Here is a 23551-nt window from a genome sequence, read left to right as displayed (position 1 = left end):
ACGATTTTAAGGTAGGACAAAAATCAAATTCTCTTTCGTTCATTGACTGACACAGCTCAAGAATCTATTTGACCATTGGGATGTCCCAAAGCAGTGTCAAAATGAAGGGTGGGGAAAAAAAAAACAGCAAAAAAAATTCCCAAAGGCTAAAACTAGCCAACCAGGTAACATGGAGCTCAACCAGGAACAACTGGAGCTCACCTGAAAACAAAAACAAAAAACAAATACGCCCTCAAAGAGGACAAAACAGCGGCATGCAAAACCTTGTGGCCACAAGCAGCATCTGCAGACGCAAGTACATCTACTTTGTAGAATTTTGTGAAAGTGTGCACAGACGACCAGGTGGCCGCCTTGCAAACCTGCATCACTGATGCCTGATGGCGGAAGGCCCAGGAAGGACTAAGTGCCTGCGTAGAATGCTCCTTAACCAGGAAAAGAGGAACCCGACCCTTGATCGTGCAGCCCTGCACTACTGTCTGGCAGATCCATCTGGAAATGGTCTCAGCAGACGTGGCCAACCCTTTGCGAGGTGGATCTGTAAGGACAAATGGAGTCGGATTTCGCAAAGGACTCGGTTGCCTCCAGGTACACCCTGATCTCCCAACCCCCATCCAGAGAACACAAGGAAAGCGCCTTAGGATGCTTAGGCTTAGGACACAGGGAAGGCAACACAATGTCTTCATTCAGATGGAAACCAGAGACAACCTTAGGAAGGAACGACTGACAAGGGCGAAGCACCACTTTCTCTCAGTGAACCACCAGATAAGGTGAATGACAAGACAAGGCTGCCAGATCAGACACCCTGCATGTGGAAGTAATTGCCACTAAGAAGGCTACTTTCTGGCACAATGTGAGCCGAGGAATCTCGCAAATCTTTTCAAAAGGCGGTTTCTGAAGAACCAACCGTACCAAATTGAGATACCACAGAGGCAACGGAGACCGCACAGGTGGAGCTAAGTGGCGAACCCCCTGAACAAAGGTTGAAAGAAAATTGCCATGGCCGAAACCTGGCTCTTGATGGTACCCAAGGTCCGGCGCTTTTCCACACCTCTTTGGAGGAAAGCCAAAATGCAAGCCACCAAAAAAGAACAGGGAAAACCCCCCAGAGACTCACACCAAGCGATGCTTGCTTTCCAAACACGATGGTAAATCTTCCTAGAGCTAGATTTCCTCACTTTTAACAGCGTGGGAATCACTGAGTCTGAAAACCCCCTAACCCTTCAGCACCTGGCTTTCAACAGTTAAGTCGTTAATCCAGCAACTGTAAAGCAGTCGCCAAGGGGCATCAGTGACCAGCCGTACTAGATCCGCAAGGTCAGTCTGGGGCCACAAGGATGACCAGAATTCCTTCTGCCTCGATCCTCTGTAGAAGTCTTGGTGGAAGTTTAACAGGCGGAAAGGCATATATCAGACGGTACTGGCCCCAAGGAGCCACCAGTGCATTAGTGGCGCTGGCTAGAGGATCTCGAGACTTTGCCACGAATCTCTGCACCTTCCTGTTGAGACAAGAGGCCAACAGGTCCACCTCAGGAGTTCCCCAACGGAGACACAGCCGGTGAAACACCTCCCGAATGAAGAGACCACTTCCCTGTGGTCCAAGGCCTGTCGACTGAGGTAATCTGCCTGCCAATTATCCACCCCCGGAATATGCACGGCAGAGAGCTGGAACAAAACGTTCCGGCCACCTTAGAATGCCGGCTACTTCTCGAGCTGCAAGGACACCTTTTGTGCCCCCTTGGTGATTGACATATGCCATGACCGTAGCATTGTCCGATTGAATCCGTACTGAACACCCCTGAGAACGAACCGTCCAATGGACCAGACAGTCTGATTGACCGATGTTCCAGTACGTTGATTGGTAGTCTCCTCCAGAGTCCAGACTAGGGATCAACCGATTATCAGCAAGGCCGGTATTGACTCTTGCCGATATTATATATATTATACATATATATATATATATATATATATATATATATATATATATATATATATATATATATATATATATATATATACATATACATACATACATACATACATACATACATACATATACATATATATATATATATATATATATATATACACACACACACACACACACACACACACACACACACATACATCTGCCCCGGAACTGGCCGATATTCCAATCCAAATATTGCTCATGTAAGGAAGGGTAAAATGATGTCACATAGCATAATTCCGTTTACAAATGTTACTGAATATGCCACTCGCATATGTACAAATTAAAGATCTAAGCAATTCCACATTAGCAGATCTGCTGGCTTGCCTAAGTGATACCCGGTTGATACCGATCCTTTCGGCATCCACTTAATACTGCTCCGTCTCTCACCCGCTCCATCTCCCATCCACCCGATACCGATCCATCTCTCACCCACTTGCCATAAGGGACACCCTGGTGATACCGTTCCGTCCGGCATACGATGACCATCTCGGAGGTCACGTGGTCACGCTGGGCGTCACCACGCACGTAACATTCGAAATCGTATGCCGGATGGAGCGGTATCACCGCACTTTCCACCACCACCTGGCGAAAAAACCTCATCAGGAGTATGCGTGGAGGTAAGGCATAAATAAGGCGATATCGGATCCAAGGAGCCACCAGAGCATATGTGGCGTCAGCCAGAGGATCCCAAGACCTGGCCACAAATCGCTGAACTTTCCTGTTGAGACGCGACGCAAACAGAACCACCTCCCGAGTCCCCCACCGGGCACACAGGAGGTGAAACACTTGTGGATGAAGTGACCATTCCCCTTAATCCAACAGCTGACTCAGGTAATCTGCTAGCCAATTCTCCACACCCGGAATGTGGACTGCGGAAAGAGCTAAACATTGGCTTCCACTCAAATCAGAATCTCGGCCACCAGGGCATTCTTGGTGCCCCCTTGATGATTGATGTAAGCCACAGCCGTGGCATTATCCGACTAACTGAACCGGAGAGTCGTGAAGTCAACTCTTCCAATGGAGCAGGCATAGCTTGATTGCTCTTAGCTCCAGAATATTAATCGGCAAGGAAGACTCCTCTGCTGCCCAGGTCACCTGGGCACAAAGTTTCCATAGCACTCCACCCCAGTCCGACAGGCTGGCGTCCATGGTTACCACCGTCCAGAACAATGTCAGGAAAGACTTGCCCTGGCACAGAACAGGTGACTGGATCAACCAGGATAGAGCAGACTTCATAAGATGGCTCAAACAAATCTTCTGGTCCAATGACCGAGGATCCCTGCTCCACTTTGCCAGAATCTCCTTCTGCAAAGGTCTCGAGTAAAACCGAACAGGACGGTACTGCTTCGCAGGTCGACATCATCAGGCCCAGAGCCCTCATGCAAGTCCGCAAGGAAGTCTGATTGGTTTCCATCAGCAACCTGACCAGCCTCTGCAGTTAGTTAAGCTTGTCTAAGGGAAGAAAGACCCTTGCCAGAGCAGAGTCGAGAGTCAGCCCCAGATAAGTGACCCGTACCGATGGTGTCAGAGCAGATTTCTGGAAATTGACTGTCCACCCAAAGTCCTGAAGGGTCTGAACAGTAATGGAGATGTTGCCTAACAGATCTGAATAAGAGCAACAAGAGATCGTCCAGATATCCCACAATCAAGATACCTCGCTGACGTAACAAGGCCAGCACAGGGGCCAGGACCTTGGTAAAGACCAGAAGGTACCACCACAAATTGATAATGCTCCTTTGCCACCGCAAAGCGGAGGAATCGCTGATGTCCCTCGAAGATGGGGACGTGGAGATACGCATTTTTGATATCTATGGAGGCCATAAAATTCCCTTGGTTAAAGGATGCCACCACTGACCGAATAGGTTCCATTAGAAACTTCTGCACCCGGAGAAAGCAGTTCAGAGCCTTGAGATCCAGGATGGGACGCACGTGAAGATGGCAGAAAAGGGAGTCCACCCGTCTATCCACCAGATCCGTAAAAACTGGGTAATCTTCCACAGGCACAATAGTAGATTTATTCAATCTGGAAACAGGGTGGTCCACTTTAGGTGGCACCGTCCAACGGTTGGAAACCATATCAGCAAAAGGATACCGGCATTTAAAGCGTTTTGGCACCACTAACACGTGCTTAACGCGCCGCCATTGCTCATTCACAATATTATGAAAGGTGTCGGGACAAGGAAAAACCTTGCCAGATTTTTGAGTCTTGCAGGAGCCAAAAGCCACCCGTATCCCTGCCGGCGTGGGCTCAACAGCCAATTTTAAAGTTTCCCGCACTGAAATAATCAGGGCTTCCACCAAAGCGCATTCCCACACTGCAGCTGAAGACGACAGGTCCTCCTCCGCATCTGACTGCGAGGACAGTGACTCTTTAATTAGGGGGGCGTCCGGGGCAACCACATCAGCCTCTGAATCAGAGGACACCACCAAAGATGGAGAAGGCAGCAGCTGTTTCCGGCTATTAACCTTTTTACTGACAAAATTAACTTTTGTTGCCAGGCTTACCAGAGCTGCTGAAATTGTGGCCAGCAACTGCGATCCTGATTGTCTGGGAGTCGCACAGAGTGGGTCTGAGGGTAAATTCAGTCTGGGACTCCATATTTAAAGTTTTTAAAAATTGGAGTACTGTCCCTACCGCCGATCGCAGCGGTCTGCAGATAACCGCACTTACCGCAGAGTGTGCCGGTATATGCCCGCAAAGACCCCAGTACTGTACCACCTCTAGAGAAAAAAACCCTCCTGATTGTCCTCAGCAGCATGAAGAAGAGACAGGAAATGACCTCTGCCAGCAGCAGGAAGCAGAAGCACAGGAAGTGATGTAAAAGGTCACACTGCACAGTGCAGTACAGAGGATTACACAAACATGGTTGCCAATACATTGCAATTGGAAGCTCAGGGAAATGGCTGCTCCATACAAGTCAATGGGAGAATTCAGTACATTGCCCACACTTAAGATGGCGGCGCCCACGGCTTGCTAAGTGGCCAGCGACCGACACCATGAAGGCCTCAAGGATCCAAAACAGGACCCAGCTGGCTACAAGGCACCATGCTACCCCCCTCAGGGCGCGGGGCGCCCCAGTCACATAGCCCCCCACAGGAACAGAAAAAGAGGGAGATAGGCACAAAGGCCAGGTACCGGCAGGCCAGCGGGATCTTTTAGGAGGCACAGGTCCCATTATCCCCAGGAGAGGGCCCACATCCCCCCAAGGCCACCAGGGGCAAAGGGGGGGTCACATTTACTCACCATATCATGGAACGGGTGGGCTCCACTCCGGTCAGCCCTCCTCCCACCCAAAGTGGGAGTGCTGCCAGCCACTGCGACTCAGGGCGTTCCAGGTTGTCGCATCCCGGCGAGGCATCCGCTCGCAGGCTTGTCCCCATCCGGGAAGGGGCACAGTCCTTGCGAGGCCTAGTGCGGGACTATAACCTGCTCATGCTTGTAGGCCAGGCTGGGGGGACCATAAGCATCTAGATTATCCAGTGCGAAGCCCCAGCTGGCATTGCTTGTAGATCACCAGGAGAAATCCCTACACTAGCTAGCGAGTAAAGAAATAAAATAAAAATATTCTGAAAAGAAAAATTGAGACCGGAGTCCCAGCAGGAAACCTAGGTCCTACTCCTTCTCTAGGCACAAACTGGTTTGCCGGGCTGTGTGGGTGGGTTATGCCTGCGGGGACAGCCCCGTGGGCGTGTACATGATACATTTTTGTACTGCCTAGACTACTCCTGCTGTGGGAAGCATAACCCATTCAGCTGATTAAGAGCAGGCTGCGTCTGTCGATGGATGAAAGAGAAAAGGAAGGATTTTGCCTGTCGAAGAGCCGGAGAGCGAAGCCACCAGGATCAGGGACCCTCTCCTACCCCGACTCAGCAGGATTAGATTGTCTAGAGATTGGATTCTTGTCCCACTTAGCAATAATCTCTCTCTGCAGAGTTCTAGTGTGGAACTGTGCAAATGGGGCCGCCTCGAATGTAGACACTATCAGGCCCAGCACCCACATGCATGCAAGTCCTGAGAGACAACCGCCAGCAACAGGGGTCGGATAGCATCCTGCAGCTTCTGGAGCTTGTCCAGTGGAAGAAAACACCCTGGCTGAGTCCAGAGACAGGCCCAGATAGTCCAACTTGGTGGACAGAACCATAGCAGACTTCTTGAAGTTTAAAGTCAGAATTAACTCCTGCAGAGTTCACTCCTGTAGAGCAGTCGCAGACTCTGCTCGCAGAAGATCATCCAGGTACCTATGCATTGCAATCCCCTGCTGTCGCAACAATGCTAGCACCGGGCTAACACTTTTGTGAACAATAGAGGAGCTGAAGCGAGACCAAAGGGGCAACGTCATGAATTGAGCATGCTCCTCACTCATGGCAAGTGGAGGTAACGCCGATGACAGACATATAAAGGAATATGAAGGTAAGCGCCCTTGATGTGGGGATGCCACTACTGTACGAATAGACCCCATTTGGAACTTCTGTACCCGCACAAGGGGTTCACAGCCTTAGGTCCATCCAGGATTGGACATACCTTGCCTTCCTTCCTGGAAACTAAACAGATTTGACTAAAAACCTTGAAAATGTTCAGATTTTGGAACCAGATCAACCCTTATAGTAGAAAGACTTGCACCGCCCCGAAGAGACCACGCAGGCGGTCTGGGGACAAACGCAGAATGGAAGGAAAGAACCTCACTGGAGGAGAACACCGAAACCCAATCTTGAAGCCGGACCAGATCGTGGACCCACCTTTCTTGAATCAGTAGGGTCCATGGGTCAGGAAAGAAGCAAAGACGTTCCCTTACCTCAGACACTGGTGAGGGTGGCCCTTCAGGCAGAAGAGGGCTTGTCTGCAGGTCTGGAAGAACCCACTCTGTGACGAGACTCCTCGCCCCTGGCAGCCTGTGAAGAAGAGTACTCTTCCCCCCCTGTAAGACCGTTAAGGATATCATCCAGGAAGATCCAAACAGGCGATCCCTGAAAAAGGGGAGAACAGATAAGGCCCTCTTGGAAGCCTGGTCCACAGACGAGGATTTCAGCCACATCAGGCGCGGCGCCGAAGGACCACTGCTTTTTTACAGAGCCTAGGAACCAGAGAGGCGCCACAAACTGCAACCCCTAGACCAACTGGTCCACCAGCTCGCAAGGGCAAGGGGAAGCTGTTCCCCTTCCAGATCTGGTGCAAAGGTTTTGCCCACCCCATTACAGTCCGAGACACCACTGCTATGGTGCACACCAACCTAAAAACCCAAACTGGCCACAGGAAACATGCGGCGGACCAAAGTCTCGGCTCACCTATCAAAGGGGTCTTTAAAAGCCAGAAACTCCTCCACCGGAATTAAAGTTATTCAGCCTGAAACCCTGAGAATCCACCACAGGTGGGACTGACCACTTTAAAAACAGGGACTCTTCAAAGGGATACCGTCTAGCAAAAACGCTTAGGCACCGACATAATGCATTTAGGTCACTGACTCGCGACAATTTTGACAAGTAGGCAAAAAAAAAAAAAAGGGGAACACCTTTTTCCGCGTTTGGGGAGACCGTCACCTCCGACGCAGCAGCATCCTCCAATTTTTATAGTTGTCCGCACCGGTAACCAGCGCCATTGCACGTGTGGCTTCAGTAGAAGAGGAAGCATTCCCACTATCAGAGCACATGAAGTGCGTGGACGCAGACTCAGTAGGGTCACAACATACTAAGCTCACCCCTAACCACTTGCCTACCGCCCCACGCAGATTTACTGCGGCAGGGCGACTCGGTTGCGCATCATCACATAGATCTACGCGAGTATGTGCATGCGGTTTCAGGGGATTAGACGCAGCGGGAGGTAGACCGCGGGAGGAGCGGGCTCGATCCCCGCCGACCTCCCACGATCTTCGCCAAAACAGACAGGAGAGCCGCCTGGAATGTAAACAATGCAAGACCGCTCTCTTGTCAGAGAGGCAGGGAAAGATCGTGTGCTTCAGCTAAGCAGAATCACAGATTTCTCACTGCCTCTGTTCAATCCACCCCCCCCCCCGTTAGAAAGCCCATATAGGGAACACATTTACCCCCTTAATCACCTCCAGTGTTAACCCCTTCCCTGCCAGTGTCATTTATACAGTAAAAGTGCATATTATTTAGCACTGATCACTGTATTAATGTCACTCGTCCCCAAAAAGTGTCACTTGGTGTCCGATTTGTCCGTCACAAAAATCGCAGTCCTGATAAAAATTTTATAAAAACCGCTGATCGCCGCCATTAGTTATAAAAAAAATAAAAAAAGTCCATAAATCTATCCCGTAGTTTGTAAATGCTATAACGTTTGCGCAAACCAGTTATACGCCTTTTGGGGTTTTTTTTTTTTTAACCAAAAATGTGTAGCAGCATACAAGTTGGCCTATAATGATTAAAAAAAAAAAAAAAATTAGTTTTACAATTTTTTTATTGGGAATGTTTTATAGCAGAAAGTAGAAAATATTGGTGTTTTTTTCAAAATGGATGCTCTTTTTGTTTATAGCGCAAAAATGAAAAAAAGGACCCCCCCCAAAAGGCACCCACTCGGCCGCAAGAACCAGTAGGCTGCAAGTGGCGGCCTAAATTTCTGAAGGCACCCCACCGCCGGCTGCCCAGGAACAACGGGTGAGAGGGCAGATGCCCAAACAGAGGGTGGTGGCTCTAGACAACCTCACTAGGGCCCCCCTAAATAGCGTCCGCCAGGTAGGCCGCAAAGATTTTCAACCGGGTCCGACCGCGTGCAGCTCGGACCCGCAGATGTAAAGCCATCCACTCCACCATCCTAACACAACTGCCGGAAGCCGACAAGATCCCTCTGCCCCAAATCACTAACCCTCAAGGGTGATTAAGGACCCTGTTGTAACCCCCAGTGTGCGCATGGAGAAACAGGTCAGCAGCAGCCCCAAAGGAAGCCCACCCATTCAGAGCATATGGCAAAAGCCAGCTCAGAACCTCCAAGGAGGAGGGGGGTGAGGGGGAACGGAAGACCCACGGTGACCCTAGAGGGGCTGGGGAGTCCCACCGTCCCGAGGAGGAGGGGAACCTGGGGGTCCCACTATCCCAGGGAGGGGCCCACATCCACCCCAAATGGGGGTGCTGCGGGGCAGAGGTCGTGTGCGTCCTAGCGAGAAGTTTAACTTGCCGGCCAGCCCCCGTCCAGTGGGACAATGTCGCGGCCAAACTAGCGCAGAACTGAGGTTGGGTCGCGCTCTCTGGCCAGACGTGGGAGACCATAAAGATCTAGAATATCCAGTCCATCGCCCAGCCTAGCAGTTGATCGTAGTTCTCACAGGAACAGAAAATAAGAGGAAAAAAAAAAAATCGGTTAAAAAAAAAAAAAACGCTGGGGGATCCCAGCAAGGAACCAGGTCCTTACTCCTGACTAGGCAGAAAAAACACTGGATGCATATAGCAGGAAGTGGGAGTATACCCCGAGACTGCTCCATAGGCATAGTAAAACTTTTTTCCTGCCTAGTGTCCTACCCCTGTAGGAAGCAGCATAACCCAATGGTCAAGAAGATTCTGGAGCTGCGTCCGTCAAGGAACTAAAGAGAAAACAATTTGGGTCAATCTTTTCTTGTGCTTGGTGCATCCTGCTGCCCACTGCTATGCCACCAAAGGACATACTAGTAATGTTAGTGGACACAAGAGGAGCTCATGTGCAAACTTCAGCCTAAGTTAAGGATAAGTTCACTTTTTAAATAGTGACGTGCCGAAACTCATCAGCTGAAAATAGGAAAGAAAAAAAAAAAAAAGTGCTGATAATGGCTGCTGAAAACGCCTGCGATTTTACTGCAATGTTTTATATAGGTCATGTGACTCAAAAATGCAACACAGGTGCACTTTTGATGCGTTCTTGATGCATTTTCAATGCATTTCAAATAGGTGCATTTTCGGTGCAGTTTGTCAAATGTGCACCAAAAATGCAGCAAGCAGGATTTTTACCAAAAATGTAGCTTCAAAAATATGCCAATAATGGCCGACAAATTCATATTCCTTTAAATTCATGATATTAATTAAAACGTTGAAGAAAATGTATTAAAAATAAAAACAAAAAAAGTCATTTTCGGTTTCGGCCAAGGGTATCCTGAACTTTTGATTTTGCTGCGCCACTATATTAAAATGCACATTTATTTGCAGGGTAAAAAAGTGCATTTTTTGGAGCCTGTAAAGCATTGCACCAGCCATCAGATCGCTGATGCCATGCAAGTCTCCAGCACATGCCAGTGTATCTGTGTGCCCGTACCAGCAAGCAGATACAATCCAACAGGTAGAGGTAATAACATTTCAATGAAAACTACAAGCCCAAAGCACTAAAGGCTGCCGGACCTTGCAGTTTTCCATTCACAGGATACTGTGAATGAGTGACGCGGCTGGGCGGGCAGAGCCCCGTCCTGCCACATTTTTATTTTGTTTAATTGTGACAGTTAGCGGGGGGGGGGGGGGGGCCTGGCTCAGGCGGGGTGATGTATTAGATCCTGGCTAGCTGTCAGATCAGAGAATCAGGGAGGTAGAGGGCCAGTCCGTTCGTAACATGTTGTTACACCCTGAATATGGTTGGGACATTTTATAAAAAGTGAACTTATCCTTTAACCGGTTGCCGACTGCGCACAGTATATTTACTGCGGCAGTCAGCCCCGGCCAGGCAGAGTGACGTAGATCTACGTCGCTCGCCTGTCACTGGGATTGGAGCCAATAGCGGGCGAGCGCGCGCCCACTGAGGCTCGTTCAGGGAGGAGTGCAGGCGTCTCCCCTGTGTAAAAATGAAGATCAGACGGTTCTACTATGTAGAACCGTTGATCTTTGTTTTTACACCAATAGCCATGTCCCACTACAGTTAGAATCACGCCCCTAGGACACACTTAACCCCTCCCTGTCCAATACAGTTAACCCCTTCCCTGCCAGTGTCATTTTTTCAGTAACAGTGCATATATATAGCACTGATTACTGCAGTAATGTCACTGGTACCCCCAAAAGTGTCAAAAATGTCAGTCAAGGGTCCGATCTGTCCGCTGCAATGTCGCAAAAAAAAAAAAAATTGCAGATCGCCGCCATTACTCGTTAAAAAAAAAACACCAAAAATGACAAAAATCTTTCCCTTTGTTAGTAAACGCGATAACTTTTGCGCAAACCAATCAAAATACGCTTTTTGCGATTTTTTTACCAAACATATGTAGCATAAAACAATTTGGCTGAAAATGTTAAAAAATTCTGATTTTTAAATTTTTTTTTGGGGGGGGGGGGGGGGGGGGAATTTCATATAAAAAAAAAAAAAAGTGAAAAATATTGTTATTTTTGCAAAAATTACGCTCTTTTTTTGTTTATAGCGCATGATCAAAAAATTGCACAGGTGATCAAATACCACCAAAAGAAAGCTCCGTTTGTGGGAAAAAAAGGACGTGAAATTCGTTTAGGTACAGTGTCGCACGACCGCGCAATTGTCCGTTAAAGTCACGCAGTTAAAAAAAAAAAAAAAAAATCGCAAAAAACCCCCTGGTCAGGAAGGGGGTAAAATCTTCCGGGGCTTAAGTGGTTAAGAACCCCACCCAAGCCAGAGGGACAGCACTCAAGCATGGTGACTGGCTTTCAAGGCACCAATTGCTGTTTTTTTGCCCTTCAGGTTTTAACCCCCCCACAAAAAAAGTAATTTTGCAAACTGGTCTGCAAAGTCTAACTTCATTATGCACTACATTACAAGGCAGGCCTACAGACTCAGCAGTTCCTAGTACTGGTGGTAAGTGAACTAATTAGAATGACATATGAGCATAATGAACAAAAGAAAGTATTACACACAGCAGGAGTATAACATTTCTTGTGTAGGTTTACTGGAAACACTAAACATCGATCACCGGAGTCTATTGTGGCATTTTGTCTGAACGGAAATACACATATGCCACAATACATTCACCTACAAACACAGCAAAATAAAAAAATAAAAAAATCAATTAAATGCAAGGTCACTTTATTTTGTCTATACTTGAAAATGTATCATCAAAATCGAGCAGCATAAGGCTTTATTCACATTACTACTGCATTTAGCTTTTCTAAACACATAAGCTGTCTAGAAGCCTAAATAAACTTTTATTCCCCCCACATTACTTTTTCCTGCATTTAAATGTCCCTGCTTTCCAGCTGGTCTAGCTGTGTTCATAGGTGTTCCTTGCCTAATCGGATCCTGGACTCACCAAGTTCTATTTTCTCCTTTCTTTGGATGGAGTAGGGAAGGATTAGGATCCCGGTCAGGCTGTTACTACTCCACGGCTCTATTAGAAAGACTTACCTGCACTATCCGTTAGGGATGCACTGATCTATTGGCAGCCTGAAAAATTATCAGCTGAAGATAGGGTTATTGGCGATTTGCAGATATAAAAAAGAAAAGAAAAAAATAAATAAAAGATGCCGATAATGGGCATAAAAAAGGCCTCATAATTTTATCGGGTTTACGGTGAATTTTCATAGGTAATATGACTGAAAAGCTGTATAAAAAATGAGTGGGTTTTTGATGCATTTTCAATGCATTTCAAATGGATAGGTGCATTTTTGTAAGTGACCAAATATGCACCAAAAATGCAGCAAGCACAATTTTTATCACCACAACTGACCAGTGTGAAGATATCCATAAAATATAAAGAGACGCAATTTCTTTTAATTATTATTTTTTCTTCTGAAACAATGTTTATTTAATCATATACCTCCAACAAACTGGTGAAAGTGAACAGCATGGCAGGATGTCAATGCCTCTTTTTGTACAAGTTTTTTAACTTGACATTTTGTAAATAAAACAAATACACATGTACCTTTATTTTTACATGGTAAAATGAATGTTAGAGAAGAGATCAGCCTGACCATCCTTCCTTCAAGCCTTGGGCCCTCTAATGCTCCGTTACTGCCTTTTGCTTCTTAGGTTTTAAATTTAAAGAAATGGATGAGTGCAGCTATGGCTCCATATGTGGCTAGCACACAACTCCTCCTGCCAATCAAAGTGTAGGAATTGAAGTGTTAGTTTCCTGAATCGTATCCTCCTGCCATGTTCTAGTCCTTCTCTGTGTACAGCAATGGTGAACCGTGCCCTTCACCAACTACTACTGCGACTGCTGTGCCCGGCCTCCGCCTTTCAAATCTAATTATTTATTGTAATGTATTGTCCGTTTCAGTTTCTATTTTGGGCCAAGCACATCCTGAATTTTCAGTTTTGGTCCAGAATTTTAAATTTCGATGCACCACTACGTCCTCTCCTAATTACATTTTACCGACTCTCAAAACAGATTATGGAAAGGCTAGAACCCTGGTCATATTTCTGTCCATGTCCCTGCTGAGGATTTTCCCTCACCACCGGTTTGGTAAAAGAACAGAAGCGAGAGGAGGGGAACAGAACCTTGGATTGCAGTAAAATCCCAACAGGGGTTCAGACCCTGTTTTCAGGCTGAGCTGTTGTGAAAAACTTACCGTTAGTTTACCGGTAACGACTTTTCTAAAGAGCCTTCCAGGACGGCCCAAACATGAGAGATGATAGGCTCCTCCTACCGGAAACACAATCAAACAAACATAGTTAAAAGGCCCCACCCTTCCCTCCATCCTCAGTTGTAAAAAAGTATCTTCCACAACCAGATTCCTTGAGGGAAGTGTTTTAACATTCAGTCCACAGGTACTTACCACTTTTTAACTTGTTTGCACCCTTTTAATAGGGCGGGTAGGCCGGCCGTCCTGGAAGGCTCTTTAGAAAAGTCGTTACCGGTAAACTAACGGTAAGTTTTCTCCAATCGCCTTCCAGGACGGCCCAAACATGAGGATACTAGATTACCCCTGGCCTACCTTAGAACTGCCTGCAAGACCTTGCGTCCGAAGGTTAGGTCCTGTTGAGACAGAACTTCTATTCTGTAGTGTTTCAGGAAGGTGTCGTGGCTGGACCAAGTGGCTGCTTTGCGGATCAACTCCCAGGATGCTCCTGCTTTCACGGCCCAGGATGTTGCTAGGGCTCTTGTAGAATGTGCATTAATTTTTACAGGAGCTGGGACACCTGATGCCTCAAGCGCTGGTAATTCCCTGCCTGATCCATCTGGATATTGAAGGTTTAGAGGCCTGCAACCCTTTCCTGGGTCCAGAATGGAGGACTAAAAGGTGGTTTGATCTTCTGAAACTCCTTGTCCTGTCTAAGTAGATGAGAAGAGCTCTTCTAACATCAATACAGTGGAACCCTTCTTCCTTGCTGTTTTTAGGATTGTCACAGAAAGAAGGTAAGTTAATTTCCTATGTTCTGTGGAAAGGAGATGCCACCTTCGGTAAATAGAGCGGATCTGGTTTTAGAACTATCCTGTCCGGGCATACCGTCATAAAAGGCTCTTTGATAGAGAGGGCCTGGAGATCCCCTACTCTTCTTGCTGAGGTGATGGCCAGTAAAAATGTCAACTTAATATACAACCTTTGGAGGGGAATTTCTCCCAAAGGTTCGAAGGGAGGCCTAGATAACGCCTCTAGGACCCTTGTCAGGTCCCAAGGTGGTAACCTGTCTTAACAAAGGAGTAACTCTTTGTCTGGCTAACAAAAATCTTTTTATTAGTGGCTCTCTCGCCAGACGGGTGTCAAGGAACACAGAGGGCCGCAATTTGTACCCTAAGGGTGTTAATGGCCACACCCTTATCCACCCCATCCTGTAGGAACTCTAGAATTACAGGGGTAGAGGGGGAAACAAAACTTTTGCTTACCCCAGGTACAAAACATCTTCCATACCTTAGTGTAGATTTTTTTGGCAATAGGCTTCCTGCTCAGCAGGAGAGTATCTACAACTCTCTGTGAGCAACCCTTTGAAATTAAGAGCTGGCTTTCAGTAGCCAATCTGTCAACTGAAAAAATTCCGGGTTTGGGCAGAAAACTGGACCCTGAGATAACAGCTTTTGTGAAATCGGCAGGTGCCACGGGGGAACTAGTACCATGGTCTTTAGAGTGGCAAACCAAGGCCTCCTTGGCCACCAAGGGGCGATTAGAATCAGCCGAAGAGCCTCTGAGTGGTTCAGTTTCTGAAGAACCCTCGGGATCAACATCGGGGGGGGGGGGGGGGGAGGCGTAAGCCAGACTGAAGCGCCAAGGTTGGGCCAGTGCATCCAACCCCATTTCCCTGGTCCTGGTAAGGGAGAAGAACTTTCCCACTTTCTTGTTCTGCTCTGTGGCAAACAAATCTACTTCTGGTGTTCCGAACCTCTGGGTTATCTTTTGGAAAATTTTGGGGTCTAACTCCCATTCCCCCTCCTGAATAAGATGACGACTGAGGAAGTCTGCTTGCAGGTTGTTTACCCCCTTGATGTGGACCGCTACTAGGGAGATCACTCTTTCCTCGGCCCAGTCCCATTGTCCCCAGGGCCTGCCTTTGTCCAAGTTGGTCTGCACTTTCCACCATTTCAGGGATTCCCTGACCTGAGGGGTGAGGATGACCTGTTCGTCCAAGGACTCCGTTTTCCTGTCCCAGGATGATAGATGGAAAAACAGGAGTTCCCTTGCGTGTAGCTGTGCCCAAACCAAAGCTGGTGTACTGGCTGACATGAACCCCAAAACTCTCAGAACTTCTCTTCTGGAGCAGGATGGGGAGTCCTCTAACGTCTGGATTGCGGAGACTATTTTTTCCCTTTTCTCTTGGGTTAAAAATAGTTTGAGCCTTTGAGTCCACCAGGAACCCTAGAAAGTTCCGTAGTTGGGATGGTATCAGGGCTGACTTCTTCAGATTGTTGAGCCATCCTAAGCTCTCCAAGACCTCTATTACCCGACGGGTATCTAGATCTATCTGGATCTTCCGAAAATCAGTAGGTCGTCCAAGTAGGGAATCAGAGCAATCCCTAACATATGTAGGCGTGCTACTGCTTCTGCAAGGACTTTCGTAATATCCTTGGACTGGCGGCTAGACCAAAGGGCAGTGCCCTGAACTGCCAATGAGTCGTTATCCCCTCGTTCTCTATGGCAAACCTTAAGAACTTTTGATGTTCTGGGTGGATGGGAACGTGCAGATAAGCGTCTCTGAGATCTAAAGTGGTCATGAAGACTTCCTTTAGTAAGTTCTTTCGTACAGAATAGATTGTTTCCATTGAAAATTTTTTGTACGTCAGGAACCTGTTGAGTTTCTCTAAATTTATGATTAGGCGGAGTTTGCCTGATGGTTTTGGGACCACGAACACGTGGGAATAGAACCCCTGAAGAAGTTGATCTTCTGGTACTGGAATTATTACCAGTTGCTCTGCAAGTTCTTGGATTCCCTGAAGTAGAGCCTGTTTGACTTGAGGTATCTTGGGGACCTGGGTTAAGGTAATTGTGGTGGGTGGAATTGCGGTGAATTGAAGGCGGTACCCTTCTTGGATTAGCTTGTAAATATATGGGGAGACTGAAATTTCGCTCCATTGAGTGAGAAATTGTCTCAGCCTGCCTCCCACCTTGACGCTGGCGTCACTTGTCTCTTGAGCTTGCGGTGGAGGGAAAGAGCAGATTATTCCTTTGTTTTCCCTTTTTGAATCCCCATCTCTTGTTGGGTTCCCTTTTTCGTCTATTTTGACTTTGTTCCTGGGGGCCTCGAAAAAATTTCCTGGGAACATCCTTCCTTTTTACTGGAAATTTCTTACCCCTTTCCGAGGACCTGGCTAGGACCTCATCCAACCCAGAACCAAATAATAATGATCCCTCAAAAGGCAAAGCGCAGAGTTTTGTCTTTGAGGTGAGGTCTCCCTCCCACTCCTTCAGCCAGATGGCTCTTCTGGCTGAGTTTAAGAGGGCACCTGTCTTGGCTGAAGCTACTACTGACTCTACAGCTGCATCCGCCAGGTAAGCTACTGCCTTCCCAATTAGGGACAGTGAGTCCTGCAAGTCCTGAGTCTTATCCTGGGGTAAATTTTTATTTAGCCTGTCCAACCAACAGTAGGTATTTCTTGCTACACAGGAGGCAGCCAAGGCCAGAGCCATGGTAGAGGCATTGGACTCCCAGGCTTTCCTCAGGAGGGACTCTGCTTTCCTGTTCATGACGTCCTTAATACTGCCTGTATCGGCAAAGGAGAGGTCAGATTTCTTGGTCACTTGAGCCAAGGGTGCATCTAATTTGGGACTTTTGATCAGCTGATCTATATCCTCCTCTTTGAAGGGGAATCTCCGTTTCCATGACACTGGCCTCTTAAATTTAGTTTCTGGGCGCTGCCATTGTTGAAGAACCAACCCTTTGAGGGATTGGTCGATGGGAAAAACTCTAGAAGGAGTCTTACCTAGACCCTTATAGAGTGTCCTAGGCTGATGTCCTTTTTTGAACATCGGGTATTTCTTCAGAGGCATACACTGCTTGAAGGAGTCCCTGCATGCTGTCCAGCCCAAACAGATTCCTGGATGGTTCAGTTTCCTCTATTTCTTCTGAGTCCCCATCTCATTCTCCCTCTGAATTGGATAAGGAGACAGAGCGGTCTATGTCCTCTCCCTCCTGACTATTCCTGAAGGCAGGCTTTGAGAAAGAGACTGGCTAGCTTGTCCTGGCTTAACCGAAAGACTCTCCTGTGAAGAGGTACCTTCCCCTGTAGGAGAGGTTGAGGTTCCTGAACTCCCTAGGGAGGATTTTACAGTCTGGATAGTTGTCAACATTTCTTCTTGGACTGTTTTTAGGAAGTCCTTCATTAAGGCTGAAGACTCCCTCCCTGTGGGAACTAGGGAGTTTGTCTGCACAATTACCGCACTTTTTAGAGGCAACAGATCCTAACCCCTACAGGTGCAACAGTAGAGGTTTCCTGAACACCGCTCTGGGACTCTGGAAGACAGGATACAACATCAATTAGTATCACTCTTCCATTTTTTTGGAAAGGGTAAGAGGCCCCTAGAAAGGACACTTAAAACAGTCCTACTATGGGCAGGGAGAGGGAACATCAAGAATTGTAGGAAAGCAAAAGACATCAGCAGACTTTTCTTTTTGGAGAAAGTTAGATGCATTGCAGCACTTACCCGGGTCCAACCTGGGTTTGGCTGTTGTTGCTTGGCCCAGCGCTTCTGCCTTCCCCGGTGGGTGAGTAGAAGGCTTCATCTCCCTGGCAGCTGTCCGAGCTCCTGTGGCCTGGGAGTCTGCACTACCGCGTGGAAGCGGTTCCGGTGTCTCCTCCACCTTCTTCCGCATTGTGCAGGAACTGACGTCACCGGATGTTGCCGGGTCTTCCGCTCCGACAGCGAGGCTTGAGGCGTTCGCGTCTGACGTCACTTCCAGCGGGAAATTCGAATCCGATCCGTGGAGGACAGCTGCTGGCGCCGGGAACAAACGGTGGAAGAAACCGTGGTGACCGACGGTTCAACCGATGGAAGAGGCGACCAGTGAGAAACCCGGGAGGGGTGGCAGGTAGAGCTCTACTCTGTGGCTTTGCTGAACCTGGCTCACAGGGGGACCATAGGACTATGAAAAAGTCTGCAGGTCAGTAAAAAATAACAAATGTTTCGTAGGAAGAAACGCAATCTAAACTGAGGATGGAGGGAAGGGTGGGGCCTTTTAACTATGTTTAATTGATTGTGTTTCCGGTAGGAGGAGCCTATCATCTCATGTTTGGGCCATCCTGGAAGGCGATTGGAGAAAAATGCATTGCATTAAGGACCTGCATCTCCTTCCTCCACTGAGAAATGTTACTTCATTGCTTTCTTTTACAAAAAAGTGTTTATTGAAATATTCCAAAAAAGGTTACAGACAGCACAAGGTAGTAACATCAATGATAAGAAGTGTCACTGAAATAATAAGGGAGAGGAGAAATGGGCCAATAGGCCTACGATTACAAGGGCAGTACAAAAAGATAAGCAGACGGCATAGCTGCCGCCAATAAAACTAACAAAATCCGAAAAGGAATATGCAGTAGTGCAAAAAGATGTTCACGGGTCTGCACTTCATGGATGATCAGACCCACCTGGAACCTGGCGGGAGAAGGTGGTCTTGAGCACTCTGTACAAGCTAACAAAAGAACCTATGAAGGACCCCTAATTGCTTTCAATATGTATTTGTCTATTTGTAGGAGCATTCTCCCCCTGCCCTGGATGAAATGTGGAGTCAGACCCTTTTTAAACAGAGTAAATCCTTGGTAAATGAACATTTTCAGACTTCAAACCAAACAGATTTTAAAGTTACACTTCTTGAAATCTCTGGCTACCTAACTGTAATGAATATCTAAGTCATTGAGCAATTTGTGAGAAAGCTTGTTGTGGGACTTGCTGTTCCACTAAAACAAGAGATTTTGTAATATCCCAGCATCCTATCACAAACACTAGAACAAAGAATGTTTCATGTTCAGAGAATGTGTTGTGATGGACTGAATCAGATATGCAAGTCCTGTACTTGTTCCGCTCACACACCTGTAAATTCCTGCGTGCTTCCTACACCCTGTTTTCTGGTCACAGAAGGATTAAACAAAGAGTAGATGAAGCCAGCAAAGGTCCAGCCATATAATTAGACTAAAGATTGAGTGGACCTCATTCTCCAATGCCGTTTTGAAACTTCTTCCTAAATGTAAAGCGGCCCTTCACTACTTTATCGAAAAGTGCTCTGCCCCCTTTTATTACATTTGCAATTATTTCTATATTCTATAGCACAGAACAGCTGGTGCTTCCCCCTTTTCTCTGTAGGTGACAATGCCCCTAAGGGCACTTAGGTCATGCATCCCAGGAGGCTCCAGGGAAATTATGCCACACTGAAAAAGTACCAATCTAATACACCATGACATGTCATCAGGAGGCCATCTGCAAGAGAAGATGGTTGCACCAAACCAAGTAGCAACTGAAAACGCTGAACCCGCGAGTGCTTTTTTGAATCAACCCAATGGACAAGATAAAGGGGGGAAGAGAGGAAAAAAAAAAAAAAAAAGAAAAGTGGATTTTCTCTTTAACAAACTCCACCTGTTAAGTTTGTTTTTACTTACAAAAGATCCTATTCCCTTATTTAAATAGAGTACGTGTCATAGGAAATGTTGAGAATGTTTAAGAGAACCTGTCCTACTCCAGCACAGGCTGAAAGTTTGGTGTGCTGCTCCCCCCGCAGTCCCATCTTGATCCAGTAATGTGCACGGAGCCTCAGCTGTCCTGGGTCTCTCTCTCTCCTTATTTGCAGAGGAACAGCAGCAGGAGCCATTGGCTCCCACCTTTGTCAATCACAGCCAGTGAGCCAATGAGGAGAAAGTGAGTGAGCAGGTCTGAGCCACAGCTCTATGTGTCTTATTAATGCATAGAGCAGGGCTTAGGAGTGAGCATGCACCAGTGCCTCCATAGCAAAAAGCTTGCTACTGGGGGTACTGGTCAAGGGGGAGGAGCCAAGAGCGCAGGCAGGGGACCCGGGAATAGGCACAACCATTACACGAAGCAGGCAAGTAGGACATGTTCTAATTATATATATATAAAAAGGTATTTTCATTTATTATCACTTAAAGCTGGCCACATATAATACATTTTTCTTGATTTACCTTCAACTATGTAGTGCAAGGGTCTGCCTGATTGCATACAAATTTATGGTGTTTAGGTTTGACCTCATATTATATAGTTTTGGTAGCTCTAACTGTACAAGAAAATTGTATAAAATGTATGGCCAGCCTTAGACAGGCAATGCCTGAATAGGCCACTGAAGTGCCTAGATAGGAAAGGTCAATACTTGTGTGGAACACATATCCACAAATAAGTGACTTCAAGGCAAGGCTAGAGTTTTTACATAAAATAAAAAAAGGTATGTAAAGCATATTATGTTATTTTATTCATTCTTTATGGAGGAAAAGGCTGACTTCATGCTTCACGAACTGTCAAGTATGCAGATCTTGCTGACATTTTGATCTGGAAATCATCCAAAATTTTGCATGACATGCCTTTTCCAATGGCTTTGCTAAAAACACAGTGCGGTAAAAAGCAGTCCCCCACAGGGCAACTTTCACTCTCTCTTCACAGAGACAACACTTGAGCACCCAGATGTCTGGTGTATTCTAGTAACACTGCTAGAAAGACAAGCCTGATTCCTTTACCATCACTCTGCTTAGTCATATTTTCTAAAACTGCCACTTCTTGAAAGTGGAATTAAAGTGAAGAATTTTACAAGGACATATGACGACACTTTGTCGATACTGTAGCAGTAACATCATACTAAAGACCTGACCACACAATGCTCACATATAATAGGTCTACATACTTATGTGCGTTAAGGAAATCCTGCACTGAGCAATCATTTCATAACACCACTTGCATATTGTCTGCAGAAAGAAAAAACGGTTGAACTAGAGTTGCACGATTCTGGATAAAATGAGAATCACAATTGTTTTGCTTAGAAGATCACGATTATCGGCGTTCACATCTTTCACATTCTACAAAAAAAATTGGGCTGACTTTACTGTTTAGTTTTTTTTTTTTTAATTCATTAAAGTGTATTTTTCCAAAAAAAAAAAAAAAAAAAAAACTGCGTTTGAAAGACTTCTGCGCAAATACCGTGTGACATAAGATTGCAATGATTGCCATTTTATTCTCAAGGGTCTCTGCTAAAAATATATATATTTGGGGGTTCTAAGTAAATTTCTAGCAAAAAAAAAGTGTCAGAAAAAGGCTTAGGCAGACCATACACGAATTTCAAACGATCCCTCGAGCGATAAACGAAAGCGGTGCTCATGTACAGCATGCAAAGTTATCATCAATGAGATTTGAAAATCGGATTTCCAAACATTTTTTATCCCAGTATGGGAGGTGATGCAATGTTGTTTTGACCTTTTAACCACCGGAGGATTTTGCTGTCTTACGTCCAGGCCACTTTTTGCGATTCGGCGCTGTGCGACTTTAACTGACAATTGCGCGGTCGTGCGATGCTGTACCCAAACGAAATTAACGTCCTTTTTTTTCCCACAAACAGAGCTTTCTTTTGGTGGTATTTGATCACCTGTGCGATTTTTACTTTTTGCGCTATAAACAAAAAAATAGTGTTTATTTTGAAAAAATAATATTTTTAACATTTTTTTTATATGAAATTCCCCCCCCAAAAAATGTAAAAATCAAATTTTTTTTAAATTTTTGGCCAATTTGTTTTCTGCTACCTATGTTTGGTTAAAAAAAAAAAATCACAATAAGCGTATTTTGATTGGTTTGCGCAAAAGTTATTGCGTTTACTAACTAAGGGAAAGATTTGTCATTTTTGGTGTTTTTTTTTTTTTTTAACGTGTAATGGCGGCGATCTGCGTTTTTTTTGCGGGACTGCGACATTGCGGCGGACAGATTGGACCCTTGACTGACATTTTTGACACTTTTGGGGGTACCAGTGACATTACTGCAGTAATCAGTACTATATATATATATATATATATATATATATATATGCACGGTTACTGTAAAAATGACACTGGCAGGGAAGGGGTTCATTTTATTGGAGAGGGAGGGGTTAATGTATGCCTGGTGCTTACTAGCGTGTGTGGGGGGAGGTGACTGAGTGACACAAGGACAGATCGCATGTTCAGCTATGCTGAACATGCAATCTGTCACTCCTTGTCACTTAGGAGATCCGCCCGCTCTGTTTACACAAGTGGGCGGATCTCCAAACTAGATTCCCCGACGATCAGGGAAGAGCAGCGGCGATCGCCGCCGCTCCTCCCCTGGCCCGACTCCCGCTGTGACTTAAAACAGCGGGAGCGAGCCTCCAGCGGAGCGCGTGCGCCGCCAAGGGGCGGAGTCCAGCGACGTAGGTCTACGTCGCTGGACGATAACGAGCCACATTGCTGCAGTAGCAGCAATGTGAGCAGAGTTAAAAGTGGTTAACCACACCTCTACTGTGATACCAACTGTATTCACAACACTTGAGGTTTCTTATGTAGTACATGATTTAGGAAAGCTCCATTCAACACGCACAGACATTTGTGTTTATTCCACTCCTGTATGAAGCAGACTTGCTGTACCCTTTTTTCTGCAGTGAATGAGATGTAAAACACTGCAGTAGGTCATTGCTTAAAAGGTCCATTATACATGCACATACATTTGTGTTTATTCTACTTTTCTTGCAGACATGTTGGCACCTTGCAGACTTTGCTGTAACCTATAGTATTCCCTGCATTATCATCATATGTTGTAGACGAACAATCGTTTGTGTGGTGTTTATTTCTTTATCTTTTCCTTCCAGGATGGAACGTTTCGGGAGTCATGCGCAATTGTGTTTTGTTAGGTCAAATTATACAACTCCCCCATTAATGATACGAAATTTGGCCAATTTCCGCAAAAAACCCCAACATGTTGGATCAGTCAATTTCGGCTGTCGTACGAAAATCGTGTGTAGCACATACCAATTTAGATACGAAAAAACAAACAATTTTACTTTCGATTTTCATTTGAAATTCGCATTGTGTATGGCCTGCCTTATAAGAGGTTAAACTGGCCTCCTTATCAGGTTCACCTGTCAGTTTTTCAGGCGGACCTGATCGGATGCTCCATGCAGCCCTATGGGGCAGACATCTCCACTGACACCCGCAGCTATCCGATCCATGAAATCCGGACAGATGGAAACCCTATTTTCTATCCGTCTGGAGGATCGGATGAAAACGGACAGGCAATCCGTTCTCATCCGATCTCCCATAGAGGAGAACGGTGCTCTGACAGCTCTGTCTCTGCAAAGTAAGCAGA

The 23551-nt window shown here is 46.2% G+C and overlaps 1 protein-coding gene across 1 annotated transcript in view; it reads right to left on the bottom strand.

The window, feature by feature from the left end:
* Window positions 1-23551, bottom strand: part of PAK2 (p21 (RAC1) activated kinase 2) — a 96589-nt gene that overhangs the window by 41971 nt on the left and 31067 nt on the right. The window lies entirely within an intron of this gene.

Source organism: Pelophylax lessonae (assembly GCF_965119305.1).
Source record: "Pelophylax lessonae genome assembly, chromosome: 3".
NCBI classification, from domain to species: domain Eukaryota; kingdom Metazoa; phylum Chordata; class Amphibia; order Anura; family Ranidae; genus Pelophylax; species Pelophylax lessonae.
The sequence above is the reverse complement of the archived record's forward strand: the minus strand, read 5'-3'. Positions and strand labels throughout refer to the sequence as shown.